Genomic DNA, 21,393 nt, shown 5'->3' on the forward strand with positions numbered 1-21,393 from the left:
GTCTCTGTTACCTTGTTACTATTTGAATACATTCCACACATTGAAAGTTGTCTATGTAAAGTTTCTAGTTTATTTTTGGTGCTCAAGGAATGTGATGTTGAGCTCCTTACTTCCATTCCAGGCGTCGTACTTCACATTTATACTCTGGACATTTTTCAGACAGTCGTTTTCAAAAGTCGATACGTTACGGCACAGAACTTCTGAGTGCAAGCGATGTGATCTTTGGCTGCCAGTAGCATTGTCGTTGCAGTGGAATTCTGTGAGACGTAGGTGAGCAAGTCGGGTGTTGGTCACAGTACCGAGTGATCTGGAAATAGTTTGCAGAGCACAGAGCTCGAGATACAGAGGAAGCTGAATTTTGAAAATAAGATCTGGTAAAGATTAACGTTAGAAGCGTGATGATTTACAGGCAACACTGTTGCTGTATTGCTTGCCTGTGCATAATATGTGTTTGTAAAACGGAAAGTTGTAGTGGAATTTAGCTTCATTAATTCGAGTTAGTTTGTTCTATTCCTCAGACTTGATAAGTAAAGTTACCTATTGAGAAGTTATAGATTTATCATTCCTTTACCACTTCAATAATTAATTTCAGGGTAGAGTGATATTTTCAGTCAGAAGTTCTTTTTGTAAAGATGATTGTAATAGTCGGAGAATGATTTTCAGTATACATTTTCAATATTAGTCTCTTTTACATCATTCAGTAAACGCAGGCTCGTCCACTGCTTCTTCACGAAAATCTGAGTTTTTATTGTCTGTCGCCACATTGCAATGAGTGGAACACAGTTGCACAAAAGTAAAGATGCAGCTTAATGTGCTTAGCTAGGTTGCATTGCGCAAGGAATTTCTTTTATTTAGCTGTTATTCTACTGCGCTGTATTTTTTATGTTAATCACTATCGAGCAGTACCAAGTTCCCATTGCTAAAGAAAGACACAAATTTGTTAGGGGCAGTTTAAAATTACAGACAGGACACAGTTATATCATTCACAGTAAAGCGTAGCATTTCAGAATTGTCGGATTCAATTTACGTAAAGATCAGTTTAGATTCCATTTCTTATGCAGACAAACTTATTCTTGGAGTGCACTGTTACATTTGCGTGTGTGTTATCTAGCATTTGGCATTTTATTTAGTCAGTTCCTTACGTAAATGACAGGGCAGATTTTGGGAAACATTTTTGATTATTTATTCTTTCAAAATTCGTTTTTAATTTCATGAAGCATTTTTATTCTGTTAGTTTTGTGGTTTGGAACTTAAAGCCATGTGATGTGACATAACGCACCATATGACTGTCTACACCACTGCACAATACAGACTTTCACTGGGCAGCTTATTTATTATACAGTTTTATGTTTTCTAATTAATTTTGTAAATGTTAATTCAAATACAGTTGTACAATTTGCGATAATTTTGGCGACTTAGTCTTATCAGCTAGTGTTTCCGCAATTACACCACTTGTGTTGTGCAGGATTACAATACAGATACACAAACTAATTTAAAGATAGGAAACCAGATCAGTCTAGTTCGGTTTTTTAATCAGTTCACAACATTCACTATATTCAAAGTTAAATATGTTGTATTTGGATACGTGCTAATAGATTCAGTTTGTTTAATGTTGACCATATAAGACTGACCTTTGCTCTTTTTTTGAACTCACTGATCGACTGTCGTTACGGCGTCTTCAGGTTCTTTGGCACGTGAGCAGTTGGCCAATGAGGCACTTAGCTCACCATCCCTTGGCCATGCTTTTGAAAATTTCGAAGGATAATAAAGGTGGCTTTTTCCTATTCGGGTTCGTGACTGTGCTAGAGACAACACGTTCTTTCTCACGGTGCAAAATGGTGTGACCTGTGGCGACTCTGGACAAAATGTAACAGTTCAGCATTACTAAATGCGGGCGAACCGTACTGGCGCATCGAAATCTACACGGTCCAAATGCTGAATGTTGTGGCAGAGTGGCTCTTGCGAATACGATTCAGGGGAGTAGTTTCCGTTCGGTTTATTAATTTAATTTATCTCATCATCGGGTTTAGCAAGTTGGCATTTCATTTATGAAATAGGCTGTCTTTCACACGACTTTCCAAATTACATTGAAGGACTGATCTTTGTGTGGGTGTGCTAAGGATAGGACATGTTTCATGTCAATTTAATCGATGTGGGCTACGTAGATTTTCAATCCATGAGGCTTGGACTATAAGGGGGCTTAAATTATTATCCAGGTTAACATAAATCTTATGCCTGTTATTTTGAATCCATGGCATTCGTAAATTCAGTTAAATGGAGTACTATTCTTGTGAGATAATATATTGGAGAAACTATAAGGCTTTGGACGCAATCTTTGTGCGAGAGTAACGAACTACATATTTCCATGGCCAATTCAATTTATACTTCATTCAGCACCACTTTTCCTCTTAACGAATATTCAGAAATAAGCCACTCTTTGCAGTATTCACCTACTTCCAGATCACCCAAGGTAACTCACATCACGAACTTCGAGAGGGCAGCTGCACCACATTCTGATTATATGCTTCGTGGTTCGATGGTATTACAGTATCGCCAACGCGTTACATATGAATGCACAAACTTAGACCCATGTCTCATAAATTAGAAAAAACTAAATGTTACGAAGATTCAATCTGGTTTAAGTAGCAGGAAAGTTAGCTAGTGGGCAATATTAAATAACTTCTGGTATCAAATATAGCTTCCGTTGCGCTCTTTAAGTATCGGTGTCTGAGGGCTATGACTGAGAGTAGCCATATTACACTATATTAATTGTGGCTTCTTCATTTTTGCAGGATGGGCAGCTATTATGTGGCACTTAATCAGCCGCAAGTGCTGCACCTTAAAATACATGCACAACTTGTCACTATACAGATACCATACTTGTTATGTAGTTGTTATATTTCGGCAATTATAGAAGTTAAAAATATATATTTGATGATGAATTACAGTTTCAGTTCAGTGAAATTAGCTTTAGTATAATGCGTGTGTATGTATTGCCTGACGCGACATATGAAAATTTGTACCGAACCAGAAATCAAACCCGTAATTCGCGCTTATCGCGGGCGGTCGCCTTTCCACTTAGGATACCTGAGCACGCTCACCGTACCAACCCAAACTTCCATACGTCACACACCTATCTATTTCTCCTCATAGATTATTGATTCATTTACCTACATTCGTGATTTTAGAACCACGACAACAACAGGTGATAGACTTTCGTTATCATTTTCGTCACTGGCCCATCTTCGCCTTATGTATATTTTTACTTGATGATGAACCACTGTTCCAAACGCTGAAATTTATTCCTGAAGCTATACTTAACTGTAATAGGTATAGAAGTGCTACCTAAAGGAATAAATAGGCCAAGACGGGCCCATGACAAAACTGACGAGGATAGTGTATGACTTCTCGTTGTCTTGATTCTAAAACCTGCACAGGAATCACGAGATGTACGAGTATGGGTAAATGAATTAATAATCTACGAGAAGAAATAGATAGGTGTGGTGCATATGGAAGTTTAGACCGTACACTGATAGCCTGAGAGGTAAGGAGACCGCTCATGATAAACGGGAAAGCCGGGTTCGAGTACTGGTCCGGCATAAATTTTCGTATGTCGCTTTAGGTAGTAAATCTCAAGCTATTACAGATAAGTTGAATTTTGGGAATAAACGTTAAAAATTACTTTCGTGCTGTAGCGAAAAGCGAACCGCGAATTACTTACTCGTCCTTAATATGTTCTAGATGGCCAGTCTTAACTGCCTCACCCTACAGACCGTACACAACGGTTCCCCATTAGAGTATCAAACAGTTCAGCTTTGGAAATCAGCAGGCAACCGTGGTGGCATTGTTAGTGCTGCAGTTATTCTGCCTACGGCGACAAAAGTGATCAATCAATTTTTGCCCAGTTACTGTACTGGCTACTGGCTATTATAGACGCGTGATGTCCTCATGCAGCAGATACTTGTCTACCAGACCATGCCATTATTGTGGGGTACTATCATCCATTAGACGATACCCTGATCAATATAGACTGCAGGAAAAAAATCGCAACACCGAAATATAATGTTTATGGAGACACTAAATTCGCAGAGTCACACTGTAAGAGAAATGTAACTCTGTGCAGCCGAGAGTACAAAGCAGTCTTTAGAAGGTGACGAGACAGTGCCTGAGCAGTGACGTGTGACCCAGAGAATGCCGCGGTGCCTCCGACTAGAGCAAGTGTCTTCCGGTAAAATTACGAACTTGTCGTGTCTACCACCGAATTTGCTCACTTCTGCAGTCTATTCCACAGCAGTGAGATGACGCTGTAAATGCCACTTTTCCCGGCCTACCTTACTCTGACTGTTGGCTTCTAATTTATCGATACCAAGTGCATTTCTTATGTTATTCAAATGCGTCTGAAGCACCATCCTTCTTCTCCGCTATTTGAATAATATGTACCAAATGCACGCAACGTGCAGCCAGAACCGAATCACATAGTCTACACCCACGCTATTTGTTACAGGCGCATGAAGCGGCCTCGTACTGCCGTGGCATGTTTGTCACGTTTTCGCATTATCTTGTCACAATTTAGTCCACGCAGTGGCATGGATCTCGAAGACCATTTTAACTTATGGACATTATTTTTCAAATGCGTGTTTGAATAATTATGTCTCCACAATATCGCATGCAGCATGCACCTTCCCGACCAGGTAAACATACCAGAATAACAAACATTTGGTAAACCACGTTTTTCCGGTGTTGTACCAGTTTTTTTCGCTGCTGGATGATGTTACTGCAATGAATAATATTTCTCCAGATAAACGTTGCTAGTTCTTTCAGAAGCTGCGGAAAGATGTCGAAGTCCGACTGGTTTGGGACGAGCCTGGAGCGCTTCCACTGAAATATAGTACCCGGCGGGTTGCCTACAAAACAGGCACTGCAGCCCGCTGCGGCACTCCGCGCAGCTTTGGAGCCGTTGAAATTGGCAAATTCCACGCATTGCTTAGTTCGAGAAACGGTGTCAGGATTGAGCATGGTTTATGCCAACCGGGCTTTAATCACTTCTTTTCTAATCGTGTTCCATAACCTTCACGTCAGGAATATTGCTTGGTGTAAGTAATGCATGAGCACTTTATATCTCCGTTAACTGTTCGGCAACTGTAAGCTCACAAAGCTGCCAATGGCTTATTTCCACAGCGCCAAACGATGCTGTAACGATCGTCTAGCTAAACGTGATATAATTTTGCAACATTATTCAACTGCATATGAGAAAATAGTATAACAAATTCAATTCGAAGGAAGACGACTTTCTGCTGAGGTGGCATTTGTAAAATCTTTATTTACGATGATCGGTTTCGGTAAACAGAGTTACCATCACCTGCTCTGTGAATAGTATACGTAAAGTGTAAAGCGTATTAGATAGTGAAAAATAGCATAAATGTCATGAATAAAATACATATTCAGTTACTACACTCCTGGAAATGGAAAAAAGAACACATTGACACCGGTGTGTCAGACCCACCATACTTGCTCCGCACACTGCGAGAGGGCTGTACAAGCAATGATCACACGCACGGCACAGCGGACACACCAGGAACCGCGGTGTTGGCCGTCGAATGGCGCTAGCTGTGCAGCATTTGTGCACCGCTGCCGTCAGTGTCAGCCAGTTTGCCGTGGTATACGGAGCTCCATCGCAGTCTTTAACACTGGTAGCATGCCGTGACAGCGTGGACGTGAACCGTATGTGCAGTTGACGGACTTTGAGCGAGGGCGTATAGTGGGCATGCGGGAGGCCGGGTGGACGTACCGCCGAATTGCTCAACACGTGGGGCGAGAGGTCTCCACAGTACATCGATGTTGTCGCCAGTGGTCGGCGGAAGGTGCACGTGCCCGTCGACCTGGGACCGGACCGCAGCGACGCACGGATGCACGCCAAGACCGTAGGATCCTACGCAGTGCCGTAGGGGACCGCACCGCCACTTCCCAGCAAATTAGGGACACTGTTGCTCCTGGGGTATCGGCGAGGACCATTCGCAACCGTCTCCATGAAGCTGGGCTACGGTCCCGCACACCGTTAGGCCGTCTTCCGCTCACGCCCCAACATCGTGCAGCCCGCCTCCAGTGGTGTCGCGACAGGCGTGAATGGAGGGACGAATGGAGACGTGTCGTCTTCAGCGATGAGAGTCGCTTCTGCCTTGGTGCCAATGATGGTCGTATGCGTGTTTGGCGCCGTGCAGGTGAGCGCCACAATCAGGACTGCATACGACCGAGGCACACAGGGCCAACACCCGGCATCATGGTGTGGGGAGCGATCTCCTACACTGGTCGTACACCACTGGTGATCGTCGAGGGGACACTGAATAGTGCACGGTACATCCAAACCGTCATCGAACCCATCGTTCTACCATTCCTAGACCGGCAAGGGAACTTGCTGTTCCAACAGGACAATGCACGTCCGCATGTATACCGTGCCACCCAACGTGCTCTAGAAGGTGTAAGTCAACTACCCTGGCCAGCAAGATCTCCGAATCTGTCCCCCATTGAGCATGTTTGGGACTGGATGAAGCGTCGTCTCACGCGGTCTGCACGTCCAGCACGAACGCTGGTCCAACTGAGGCGCCAGGTGGAAATGGCATGGCAAGCCGTTCCACAGGACTACATCCAGCATCTCTACGATCGTCTGCATGGGAGAATAGCAGCCTGCATTGCTGCGAAAGGTGGATATACACTGTACTAGTGCCGACATTGTGCATGCTCTGTTGCCTGTGTCTATGTGCCTGTGGTTCTGTCAGTGTGATCATGTGATGTATCTGACCCCAGGAATGTGTCAATAAAGTTTCCCCTTCCTGGGACAATGAATTCACGGTGTTCTTATTTCAATTTCCAGGAGTGTATTACACGTATCTCGATAATGGTTATTGCAAGTGCCCAATTAGAGCTATAAATGTACTCCGTGTCTTAATTAGCTGGATAGTTGACATAAGAGACACTGGCATGCCAAAATTAAAACCAGTATTTACAATATATTTCTCCAAGTTCATCCGTACCACATTACAGGGTGACAATTATTGAACTATATGAAAAAACGTAAACTAGTTACAAACTACGGCGTACACACACTTTATTAAATGTGTAAATGACACTACAGATATTCGGATTACATTATGATATGTTCGATATGCCTGCCATCATTGGTGATGATGTGGCGCAGACGAATGGTGAAATTCTGCATAACCCGCTGAAGTGTCAGAAAATCGGTGCAGTTGATCATCTTCTGAATGGCTGTTTTCAGCTCAGCTATGGTTTTGAGGTTATTGCTGTACATCTTACCTTAAATATAGCCCCACAAAAAGGAGTCGTATGTCTTCAGATCCGGAGAATATTGTGGCCAATCGAGGCCTATGCCAGTGGCCGCTGGGTACCCCAGAGCTCGAATGCGGTCTCCAAAGCGCTCTCCTGCTTCAATGGGGTCGAGCTCCGTCTTGCATGAACCACATCTTGTCGAAATCAGGGTCACTTTGGATAATGGGGATGAAATCATCTTCCAAACCCTTCACGTACCATTCGGTAGTCACCGTGCCATCAAGGAATATCGCACTGATTATATTGTGACTGGACATTGCACACCACGCAGTCATCCGTTGATAGTGAAGAGACTTGTCGATCGAGAACTGCGGCTTCTCAGTCCCCCAAACGCGCCAATTTTGCTTATTGACGAACCCATCCAAATTGAAGTGGACTTCGTGGCTAAACCAAACCATGCATGCTCATGCTAATTTCCATTATGCCCCGCGGCCAACCGTGCAGTTTGAACGCCCTAACGCAAACCGTTCGGAAGTTATGACAATTTTATTTCATATAGTTCAGTAATAGTCACCCTGTACAAGTCACAGAGTAGACACTCATACAAGATCGTCAGTGAACTGACGCGCGGTGACAGTTACCAGAGAAAATGATAACATTTAGTGCCACTAGAGGTTGCTTGTATAATCATGTCGTGGTCAACCGCAAATATACGTACATAATTTTGATAAAAATGTGGTATTTGGTATACAACTAACAATTTCTTAGTAGGCAGAAACTAAAATATTTTCTAAAATATTTAACCATACGGTAGCAAAACAATAACCCGAAAAAGGTAGCATGTCTTTAATGCTGCAATCCAAGTCAGTTGCAAATATAAATACGTAATTTCACTAAAATTGTGGTAACTTGGACATAATTGCAATTTTTTGTTGTGGGTAAAAGTGTTCTAGAAAATATTTTATCTTCTACCTGCTATAGTTTTAATGTGTTAGGAAGTTTCATATGAGCGCACACTCTGCTGCAGAGTGAAAATGTCATTATAAAAACTTCTCCCTTAATACTTTAAAACATTCCGTTGGCGATTTTTTAAATTTCACATGCAGTTTGAGGATAATGTTCTGCTTTACATTTGCACAACAATGTCCTCTGCGACCAATGCCCAAAAGCAAACGACGTAAGAGGAGTTGATAGTCCCGAAAGTATCAGGGCCACCTACACTCTAACACTATCCTCGTCCATTGTGGCTCTGATGTAGGATACGCGAAGTCTCGTTGTTTGTTTGCCGCTCCTGTTACTTTGTTGGGTTGGACACTGATTGAGACTATGTTTTACAAGTATCAAAAATTGCGCAGATATCATTCAAAATTAATGTTTGATCGTCAGAGGCAGTGCTTACTGGATTTTGCGATAATATAGGATGTAACAACGTAATGCACGTTCTTTAGAAAAGCATAACAGTACAAACTGATTCCAAAAACACGGACTTTCTCGGTATGATGGGCCTTATCAGACTAATACATTCCCTGAATCATGAAACCACTTTCCATTGCGAGAGCAACCTTGATTACCGTCTGCAACTGAAACCGTGCGGCGAACAATTATGTTCCATAGACTAAAACATCCCAAAAACACCTACAACAGCGCCTGCCAATAATTGGCCCGTCTTCAGAAGGATAAAGAAGCTAAAGTGATAAAGCAGCTTTACACTTACATTGGTGTACACTCACTCTGGTTAATGCTGAATGTCTTGTGATTAAACTTTACGTTGTTCTATAACCTTTCCTAGTATTATCAACTATATAAGTGCAATGTTGAAATAATGTACTCATATTAGAGAAAGCCTGTCTGGCAATCCAAATTTAAGTTGTTTCCCTAAATCGCTTAACGTAAATGTCGGGAAGGTGGCCTTGGAAAATAATACGTCCGATTTCCTTCCTCATTCTCTCCCAATCCAATCTTGTGGTCGACCTCTGATGACCTCAACATCGTTCTATCACTTGTGGTGTAGAGATGTATGGCTGATCATAACAAAATAAGCACAATTCTTGGCTACTCGACCTCTCTGACGTAGCAGTAGAATCTGAAATAGAACATTTACTACTGAACGTGTTAGTGGTTAGTTGGATAGTGTTAGCTCAACTCTGCAATCTCCTTTTACACTACAACACTTGACAGCAATAAACAGAAAGGAAAACACGCTCCTATAAAGTGGACTAAACATTTTCATAAAGGTTTGGTCAAAAGGACATACGCAGCTGAGCTTCATGGGAGAATCGGATAATTAACAGCTTCAGCTGTAAATAGTTTTATTGGTTCAACCATGACCGGGTTCGGGCGATTATAAGTCCATCTTCAGGAATAAGAGGAACCGTTAGGCGCGTGGCCGCCCGCACTGACCACGTGTCACACAGATCGCAGTGCACGTGCATGGTTCGAAGAGCATCAGGACGAGTTTATTGTTCTCCTCTGGCCGCAAAACTTCCCGGATGTAAACCCAAGTGAGGATCTGTCGGGCACCCATCAGCCCGCAGCCCCGTGTCCAGTGTGCGGGCCGCGCGATGTAGCCGCGCGGTCTGGGGCGCCTTGCCACGGCCCACGCGGCTCCCCCCGTCGGAGGTTCGAGGTCTCCCTCGGGCATGGACGTGTGTGTGTTGTCCTTAGCGTAATTTAGTTTAAGTTAGATTAAGTAGTATGTAAGCCTAGGTACCGATGACCTCAGCAATTTGGTCCCATAGTCCTTACCACAAATTTCCAAGTTTTTCCAATGTGCGGGGACTACATGCCTCACGATTCCTGCACATCTGAGGATGGGCTTATAATCACCCGAAAACGGTCGTGATTGAACGAATAAAACTATTAAGCTATCTCTAACTCAAGGGGCTATTGATATGGTTTTATAAAGAGTTACAAATTGCATCTACGTAAAATTGCACCACTTGGAATACGGATAAAGAGGGAAATTCTTTTGTCGTAAATATCAGGTCTGGTCCCTCTCCGACACAAAGTTTTATTCTTCCAGAAAATTTCAAATCAGAACTCTGATAGATCGAATACTGATCGAACATGTGCGAGAGAAAACTGCCAACCATTTATACAGCAAATAAAGGTCTATTCGGTGGCATCTGAACCCCTGTATAACAATTCAAGTGAAATTACTGAATTAATATTTAAGAGCCTGCTGCATTTTAAACCGGGCTAGGAGCACTTCTGTTTTATAGTAACATAAAAATGAGATGATGACCCAATCGTCTCAGAAGTGCCGCAATTAGCTGAGCATAAATACTGAAGCTGTCCGCACTCGAGACGTAATAGTTGATGTGAATGTGGAGCTGTACGAGTTTTGTGACTTCAGTTCCCGTTATTTCATGATGAGAAAGCATTGCGGGGACATGAAACACGAAATAAGTTCTGCGACATTTCGGCAGCGTCCAACGAAACGTTTAACTAATAGGACAGAAGGACGCTCTCTACGTCACGAGCAGAACTTGGGAGGCGCCACATCGCATTTCGTCTTTTTCACTTCAAGCCCATTTTATATCACAAATTACGTCCTATAAATTTATGTGCAGTTTCAAAGCATTCGTACACTTAGGGTCTCTCTAAAAACCGTCGTTATTAATGTGATTTGTGATAAAATGCTGGGAAACTTCATTTAGTAGATTAAAGAATTTTCGTAGATGGTTGTTTTCGTATTATAACTGGCGTGTTGTGAAAGTATGCAGTTTCAAGGGAATGACACACTAAATATCCGCCACAAACGCTTTGTCGTTGGTTTGTTGTTGTGATCTTCAGTCCTGAGACTGGTTTGATGCAGCTCTCCATGCTATCCTACCCTGTGCAAGTTTCTTCATCTCCCAGTACCTACTGCAACCTACATCCTTCTGAATCTGCATAGTGTATTCATCTCTTGGTCTCCCTCTACGATTTTTACCCTCCACGCTGCCCTCCAATGCTAAATTTGTGATCACTTGATGCCTCAGAACATGTCCTACCAACCGGTCCCTTCTTCTCGTCAAGTTGTGCCACAAACTCCTCTTCTCCCCAGTTCTATTCAATACCTCCTCATTAGTTATGTGATCTACCCATCTAATCTTCAGCATTCTTCTGTAGCACCACATTTCGAAAGCTTCTATTCTCTTCCTGTCCAAACTATTTATCGTCCATGTTACAGCTTGTTATAACTACACTTCAAGCCACATTAATGTGACCATCTCTCAGAAGCCTCAGAAACCACATTTTGCAGCGCGTACAGCTGCGAGTCGTGCAGGAAGAGAGTCAGTGAGGATCTGGAAGGTACCGACAGGGCTGCGGAGCCACGCCGACTCCAGTGTCGTGTCAGCTGCGCTTGGTTTCTCGGTAGAGGCCGCATGTCGCGAACTGCCTGATCGAGGTGGTCCTACAGATTCTCTATCGGGTTTACATCCGGTGAGTTTGGTGACCATGGGAGTACATGAAACTCATCCTGGTGGTCTTCGAAACCACGCATATACACTGTCAGTTGTGTGACACGTTTCTTTGTTCTGCTGGTAGATGTCATTGTGCCGAGGAGAAAGAAACTGCATGTAGGAGTTGACATGGCCCCCAAGAATAGAGGGTACTTGTTTGCTTTAATTTACGTCTATGGTCACAATCTTTTTTGTTTAACAGATGACCGGTTTCGGTCTTTATTGACGATTATCAGATCTGCAGCAAAAATGGGAAAAACATAAATACAGTCGCAAACTGTATACAGCTTAAGAACAATACATAGAGCATATTGGAAAGTAGTACTGACAAAATTTAAATTTGTGCGCTTTAAATATGAAGAGGCATACCTGTTTCATAAAAACAAAGTCCTAATGTACTGCAGCCATAGTGGCATCGTCAAATGTTAAATGCGGAATCAGCACCAGCATCGTGAAATACATATAAATAACATCACATGCACGAGTCATGTTGTCAGTAAAACTACTGTTTAAAACAAGCTGCCGTACAGCAGCCACAAGATGTTTGTGTTGACCAGATGTCGCTAATGTCGGCATACACTAGTTTTCAATAATTAACTGAAACAGTGAAAATAAAAGGGGGATACAATAGTTAAAGTTTGTAATAAGCTTATAAAGTATAAAAGGTGTTACAGTAACAAAAAGCAATAAAAAGAAGAACACGACAAAAGTAATATTGTTAAAAAGATGAAGAGTTAGAAAACAGTGGTTGACATATGCTCTAGTGCCAATATTCTAGGCAATGATATAAATATTAAACACCGTTGATATTGCACCGGGTAATATTAAACAACATAAAATAAATCGCTAAAGGAGCCACAAATGGAAGAAAATATAGTTCTGCACATAATCAGCGCCCTCTGTTATCGCTAACGCCTGAATTCCGCACAGGCGGGAAGTGGTTGGAGGAACGTGACCGGCAGAGGGCCCCTCGTACCCTGCAGCACTCCGTTGCAAGAAAAGAATGATAAAATTCCGTAACAGTGGATAACCTACATTATCTGATTAATGCAGTCTATGAGACTTGTGTTGATCCATTTGTCTCCCAGAATGACGAGATCATCCAGAGAATGCCAGGAGAACATTTCCCAGACCATAACGCTCCCTGCTTGGTCCTGGACTCCTCCGGTGGTTGTTTTAGGGTGTCTACTTTCAGAGGTTTCACACCGTAGACGACAACGGCTATCTGCCCGATGGAGCGCGAAACCTTATTCATCTGGAAAGGCCATCTGTCCAGTTGCGGTATTGGAGTACAAATTCCAGTCTTTGTTGTTGATGAACAGCAGTGAGCGTGGGTGCATGAACAAGACGTCTGCTGTGGAGGCCCATACGTAGCAACATTCGCCGAACAGTCGTGGGAGACGCGGTTGGTAGCCGCTTGATTCATTCGGGTGGAGAGTTTCCCAACGGCTACACGTCTGTTTCACCGTACACACCTCTGCAGCCGTCATGGTCATTAGTGCACCAAAGTGCAACCGGTTTTCGATAGCGGCGTTTTGCCATGACCAGTATACTTTAATAACTGAGGCAAATGACTTAGCTCTTCCGGAAACGTTTGCACCCTAGGCCCGAAAGCACATAATCATACCCTTTGCGACCTCGGTGAATCGCTCCATTTCCGCATTACAACAAGACTGCACTGTTCTCAACTATCCTCTCCCTCCCCCCCCCCCCCCCCCCCCACACACACACACCTGCCAAGCTTTACGTAGCCTCCACTGTTAGTGCTGTCACAAGGAAGCATGATTGGGTTTAGCGTGCCGTCGACATCGGGGTCATTAGAGATGGTGGTGCTGTCGCCTCCGTCTACGAGTTTTATTCATCACTGACGTCGAACATAGGCGGTGTGACTGGACCGTTTAAATTCAGTTTACAATATACCGAGGATTAAAGCCTTCAGGAGACCGCAACATAAAAGTACATCACAGACGTTCTACGTAGTGCACTGGACAAAGTACTGTGCACGTCTCTTGTTATAACAGAAAAATTGAAAAAATTCACTTCCGCGTTTCCTAAAAGATTCTGGGACTTCATTATTTATTTGGTATAAGTATGTTCTGTAGTATTCGATGCTAAGTAAATATGAGTGAACTCTTTTTCAGGAGTGAGTTAGTTTGATTCTGTGAACATGTCAAGAAACATGGACCTTCGAATTGCAAGACTGCTATCTACATTACCGCCTGATTCGCAACAATTCGGTTTTTATTTATTTGTTCATAAAAAAATTCAAGAATTTGGAATACATGATTCCTTGATGAATATTGTTTATAATTGTGCACACACACACACACACGTAAATAGTAACAGTAATACTGAAGTAAATAAATGACTTTCTGGACTTTTTATCTTTCTTTACAAAAGAGCTTGCACTAATCAAATTGCAGTAGGATGTTTTGCTCTTTCTTATTTCGTGTCTTATATTTCAAATGTTCCAAATATACTGCTACTGAACAGAAACAGTGATTATCAATGACCTTACGGTTTTGCTGAATAGTGAGATTGACGAAGTACACAGACGGAAAATAAATCACAGCACAGAGAAGGAATGGTGCGACGAAAGCTGGTGGGCGTGTTTCCACATCTGAAATACGACGTCCATTCAAATTTCGTGCCCGTCGCATAAGAGTGTCGCTTTTAGCACCACAATGAGGATGAAAATCAGGATTTCTTTAAATATACGCTATAAAGGTCGTGAGCGTCAGTTTCCTTTGAGAGTGGACGTGGTGAGTCGATATTGGTCAAGAATGCCGTTAAGGCCTTAAGGTCTTGTAACAGGCCTACGAGAAGTTGGATGCTCCTTCTGTGATACTCCAGAAAGACTTGACTGGAATGCAGCCACTGTACAGGATTGCTGGAAGCGGTGGTCACGAGAATGTACGGTCGCAAGGAGACCAGTCTTTGGACGGCCACGTGGCATTACCAAAAGGGAAGCCCATCGAGCTCGGCGTGTGGCTCTGGGGGGTTGCACTACATCTGCAGCAGCTATCTGAACAGCGGTTGGCACCACAGTGACAGAACGGACTGTTACAAATCGTTTACTTCAAGGACAGTGCCAAACCAGACATCCTGTAGCGTGCATTCCAGTGACCCCTAACCGCCGCCATTTCTGACTGCAGTGGTGTCAAGCGAGAGTAAATTGGAGGGCAGGCTGGAGGCCTGTCGTGCTTTCTGATGACAGTTGGTTCTGATTCGGTGCCAGTGATGGCTGTGTGTTGGTTAAGAGGAGGCCAGTTAAGGGCCTGCAACCAATATGCCGGCGTGCTAAACACATTGGACCAACACCTTGAGTTATGGTCTTGGTTTCTATTTCGTGTGAAAACAGGAGCACTCTCGTGGTTATCGCACACACCCTGCCCGAATATTTGTACGTCAGTCTGGTGATTACACCTACTGTGGTGCCATTCATGAACACCATTACCGGGGCTGTTTTCCAACAGGATAACCGTCGCCCACATACCACTGTTGTAATCCAAATGCTCTACAGAGTGTCGACAAGTTGCCTTAGCCTGCTCAATCACCATATCTGCCTCCAATCGAAAACATGTGGGGCATGATTGGGCGACATCTCTAGTGTCATCCACAAACAGCATTAGCCGCTGCTGTATTGAGAGACCAGATGCAACAATCTGGAACGCCATCCCACAAAGTGACATCCCGCACCTCTACAACACAAATCATGCACTTTTCATGATTGCATTCAACATTCTGGCAGTTACACCGGTTATAAATCTACCAGCATTTCACATTTCCAATGGTCTATCTCGCTCTTACATTAACATGTGATCTTAATTACGAGTATGTTACGTAGACAAATGTGTTCTCGAAACTTCAATACTCTAAATTAATTATTTTTTGATGTTGCGGTGTTTTCCGTCAGTGTAGTTTTTACCTTATGTGGACGATTACTGTAAATTTGTGCCGCATTACTGGCAACTTTTCTTTTATAAGCTGATGTCCTTAATGCCTGGAAGCGGAACTTCCCATTGTTGCCTTATCACATGTTTATGGTACTGAAACAATATTACTACAAGGGTCACTCCAAAAGGGATGCACACTATTTTTTTAAATCCATCTTTTATTCTACAATGTTTGAAAGTTTTACAATGTCTAGATACATCCTTTAGGAACAATATTTTCACTTCTTCACATAATTTCCATCCTTCTCAACTGCCTTACGCCATCTTGGAACCAGAGTCTGTATACCCGCACAATAAAATTCTGGACCAACCTGTTGGAGCCACTGTTTGGCAGCGTGCACAAAGGAGTCATCATCTTCAAACCTTGTTCCACGAGAGAGTCTTTCAGTTTCCCAAAGAGATGATAGTCACATGGAGCCATATCAGGACTGTAAGGCGGGTGTTTCAGTGTTGTCCATCCGAGTTTTTTTTATCGCTTTCATAGTTTTTCGACTGACATATTGCCGTGCGTTGTCGTGCAACAGCAAAACATCCTGCTTTTGAGGATGTGGTCGAACACGACTCAGTCGAGCTTGAAGTTTCTTCAATGTCATCACATATGCATCAGAATTTATGGTGGTTGCATCTGGCATGATGTCCACAAGCAAGAGCCCTTCGGAATCGAAAAACACCGTTGCCATAACTTTTCCATCAGAAGGTGTGGTTTTGAATTTTTTTCCTCGGGTGAATTTGAATGATGCCACTCCACTGATTGCCTCTTCGTCTGTGGTAAAAAATGGAGCCATGTTTCATCACCTGTCACAATTCTTCCAAGAAATTCTTCTCCACCATTCTCGTACTGTTCCAAAAGTTCGCTGCATATCGTTTTTATTGTTTCTTTGTGAGCCACTGTCAACATCCTGGGAACCCACCTGGCGCAAACCTTTTTTAACGCCAACACTTTCAGTATTCTGCAAACACTTCCTTCACCTATCCCAGCGTAGCGTGACAATTCGTTCACTGTGATGCGTCTGTCAGCAGTCACCAATTCGTCAACTCTCTGCACACTGTCTGGAGTGTGTGCAGTACGAGGCCTGCCGCTGCGAGGACAATCCTCAATACTGCCGTGCCCGCTTTCATCACGTAACCTGCTTGCCCACCGACTAACTGTACTGCGATCGACAGCAGCATCTCCATACACCTTCTCAACCTCTTGTGGATGTTTCCCACTGTCTCGTTTTCACAGCACGGGAATTCTATGACAGCACGTTGCTTCTGACGAACGTCAAGTGAAGCAGCCATATTGAAGACATGCTGTGACGGGGCCACTCACGGGAACAGGTTGAACTAAGTTTGAAAACAAGCGGGAAGGATGTATCTACACACTAAGACTTTCACACATGCAGAATGAAAACTATTTTTCCAAAAATAGTGTGCATTTCTTTTGGAGTGACCCTCGTAGCATGCAGGCAAGAGAGGAAATGTGCGTTTTAATAGATCTAAGGTAAAAATTTTACGTTTGTCAAATTTTGTAAAGAAGACACAGCCGAGAACTGAGGCTGGAGAGCGCTGTTGATGCAGATCATGATAAGCAGCACGTTCCGTGTGATGCACCAAATCGTTTCTAAGGGTGCACCAAACACCACGGCTAGCGCGCTCAACGGTGAGAAACAAGTCCCGTGTGAGTACGGCTTAAGCGAACTCTGGTTGCGAAGACAGTTTTCAGCCGCTGGGGTCTGAACCACCTACCTCGGCGTCCCAGGGCCAAGACATCAGAGTGATTTAACGGGGCCGTCCACACAGGCGTGTCGCGATCGTATCTAATAACACAGGATGCACGGACAGGGTTTTCCAGGCCGCTACGGAGCGCCGGCTTGCGAGGTACAACTGGCGCCTTATCAGCGACCACTCTTTGCTCCGCTCGCGCTATCCGGGACGAGGTCGCCGCACGTCGCGGCGCTTGATTTAGGCGTTTTCACTCGGGCCGTTGTCCTCGCAGGCCCGCCGCCTCGGAGAAGTAATTAAGAACTCGCCGCTCCCCAGAAAGAACTGTTAATGGCGCCAATTAGCCGGCAGCGATCCGCGCTCCGTTTTATTCCGGGGACGTTCTGTTATTTTCTTAAGAGGAGGAAAATAAAGGAGCTGGGTAGGGGGGGGGGGGGGGGGGGGCGGGGGCGATGCGAGATGGCCGGCGCTCCCGGCGGCGACAAGTGTTTAGTGGTCTCCCGGGTAGCCCGGCCCGCGGGAAATATTACCCCCCTAATTGGCTTCGTTAAACAGAATCGCTTTTAGTGCCTCTTCACAGCCGCGGAAATGAAAACTTCGGTCCTTCTACATTATGCCGGGAAAATCTTTGTCCTGTAAGCATTTAAGGGGCGGGTCGTTCGTATCTTTATTGTTCCTTTCTTGTAATCCATTATTTAAAAAGATGGTTGTTGATCAACATCGAAAGTGGCAAGTTCCAATCTCGGAACATCTATCTTCCGATAGATCATACGACGACAGCCGATACTACACAAGGTATTTCAGCTGCCCCTACCTGTGGGATTTATGCAACGCACAACGCCTTCAAAAGCCTCATGAGAGATTTTCACATTCTCTCGCCCAGTACATGCTAATTATTAGTCCCACAAAAAATGAACAGGGTCTTTTTGTAGGATATTTATTGTAGTTAAATTTTATACTGGGATACGTTTTCGCTGGAGGTCATGGTTTTAGATTTATTAAAAAAAACAGCATTTGATGGTCATTTTTGCACATTTTTCTAGAATAGTTCGAAAACTATGGCCTCTAGCAAAAACGTATTTCAGAACAAAATTTAACTACATTAAATTTCCTACGAAAAAGTCCTGTTCATTTTTTCTGTTGGAGTGATAGTTTACAAGTACCGAAGGAGAGAATTTAAAAATCTTGCACATGAAATTTGCAGGCGTTGCGGGTTGCGTAAAGCCAATCGATAGGGGCAGCTGAATCACCCTGTATATTTATGCAGTACTTTATTTGCAATCGATTTCGGTGTTAAATTACATTATCTTCATGTCCCTCTATGATACCACATGATCATGTAAAAGCAAAGGTCCCCAGAGTGACCCTGACTGACTATTCAGTACCCAATGGTCGCCGTGTTGATCTTTGCCAATGCCGTAATTCAGATGTGTATGGAGAAGTATGGGGCAAGCACACTGCTGTGTGACCGTTACAAATTTCCCAAACCATCGAGCCGCTACTTCTTAATCAAGTAGCTCCTCAGTTGGTACTAGGTTCCAGTCCTCCCACCAAGGACAATCCCTGGCAGTATCGGATACCAAACCCAGTGGTTCAAACGTGCGTGCGGCTGTTCCGATTCACGTTTTTCGTGATTTCGATAAATTGCTTCAGGCAAATGCCGGGATGGTACCTTCGAAAGAGCACGGCCGATATCCTCTTTCATCTTTCCCTAATCCTAGCTAGTGCTGCGTCTCTAACGACCTCGCTGTCGACCGGTTGTTAGACACTATTATCCTCTTCCTCCCGACCCGCGTGCTCGACATAGCAGTAGGCACGCTGGCGCTGACAGTTTTCCGAAAGTCCTTCATCAAAGAAGACGAAGTAAATATTCCAGATTTAAAATCAAGGGCATTTTTGAATATGAGTAACACAGAAGTAGATGTCCTCGTTGTAGCAAAGCATCTTAAATCATTTAACAGAGGTAAGTCTTTCAGTTCATAATATATACCAATACGGTTCCTTTCTTAGTATGCTTATATAATGTCTCCATACATAGTAATTATGTACAAGCACTCGCTCAAACACAGATGTGTACAGCCGACCGCTGTGGCCGAGCGGTTCTAGGCGCTTCAGTCTGGAACCGTGCGACCGCTACGGTCGCAGGTTAGAGTCCTGCCTCGGGCATGGATGTGTTTGATGTCCTTAGGTTAGTTAGGCTTAAGTAGTTCTAAGTTCTAGGGGACTGATGACCACAGCTGTTAAGTCCCATAGTGCTCGGAGCCATTTGAATTATTTTTGAACAGATGTGTACATGAAGACTCGAAAGTTGTACAGGTCACATAAATACTCAAGAAAGGAAATAGAAATAACCCGCAGAATTACAGATCCACAGCACTGGCGTCGATTTGCAGTAGGTTTCTGAAACATACACGGTGTTCTAACTTTATGAATTACCTCGAAGAAAACCATTTATTGCATTTATTGACACACAGGCAGCAGGGATTCAGGAAAGATTATTTTTGTGAAACACAACTAGCTCTTTACCCACATGAAATAATGCTATCGACAGGGCTCTCAAGTTGATTCCATATTTCTACATTTTCAGAAGGGTTTTGACAGCGTTCCTCACAGGCACCTTCTAATCAAATTACGTGCCTATGGAATATTGTGTCATTATGTGACTAGTTCCGTGATTTCCTGTCAGAAAGCTCACAGTTAGTAGTAAATGAGGGAAAGTCACGGAGCGAAACAGAAATGATATCTGGTGTTCCTCCATGGAATTGTTATAGGTCCTCTGCTGTACCTAATTTGTATAAGTGATTTAGGACACAATCTTAGCAGCCCTCTTAAATTCTTTTCAGATGATCCTGTCATTTACGTCTTGAAAAATCAGCAGATGAAATCCAATCGTGAAATGATTTAGACAAGATTCATGCGTATCGTGAAAAGTCGCAGTTTCCTCTAAATAACGAAAAATGCGACGTCATCCACATATTAGAAGAAATCCGTTAAATTTCGATTATACACAAACTAAAGGCTTTCAGTTCAATTACATAACTAGGAATTACAGTTACGAATAACTTAAACTGGAACGATCGTTTGGATAATGTTGTGAGGAAGACAAACCGAAGAGCCCTTGTTATTTGCGGAACACTTAGAATGTGCAACAGATACACTAAAGAGATTGCCTGCACTACGCTTGTCCACCCTGTAACCTCCCCACAGTAAAATAATATGAATAATATTCTTACTTAGTGTAACCTCCCAACAAAAAAAAAAAAAATCCGAAAGCTCCCAACAGTAAAATTTCGTAACCTACCAATAATACAATGTAACTAACTTCTCAATAAAATTGTCGCTCACTTATAACCTTTCAATAATGACTGTGAATTTAAACTGGTGAATTTTGGACGTCAGCAGCGCTGCGTCATGGCCCTGAAAGATCATTCTGAATAAAAAATGAAAATTCTTACCTCAGTTAAGGTCGCCGGATAACGCGTATATATGTGCTCCTATATGAAATTTTTCTGGCACAGCCCTGTGCAATGCTGGCCGATAGATTTGTCATGTATAAAAAGAAACAACTGATTTTTGTTTACAATAATCGGGATGACCAAGGATTGGAGAAATTACTAAATTCCTTAAATTGAAATGAATGGTTGTCAACAGTTACTCTTTATGAGAAATGTTATTATTAAGAGATTTTTTAAAAACATTTACATGGGGCTTGATATAACAATACTACATATGCGCGAGGCTGCTTTTACCTTATACTACAACGCTCAGACTCCGCCATCGCTCCACCACGACCGGCCCAGCCAACACGATACACCAGACCGCTCGCTAGCAACAACTACTACAACAGCTACACAGTTCCTACTGCAGTCAACACTGCTCTTTGGTCTCAGATTCTCTTATAGCTTACATATCGCAGGCAGCGCGTGAGCAATCCATCGAAATTACATCTGCTCGAGTGCGCTAGCAACAAATTCCTTAATCATGGACCTCTTACAACCCTC

The sequence above is a fragment of the Schistocerca americana genome, chromosome 3 (genome assembly GCF_021461395.2).
Source record: "Schistocerca americana isolate TAMUIC-IGC-003095 chromosome 3, iqSchAmer2.1, whole genome shotgun sequence".
Taxonomy (NCBI): Eukaryota; Metazoa; Arthropoda; class Insecta; order Orthoptera; family Acrididae; genus Schistocerca; species Schistocerca americana.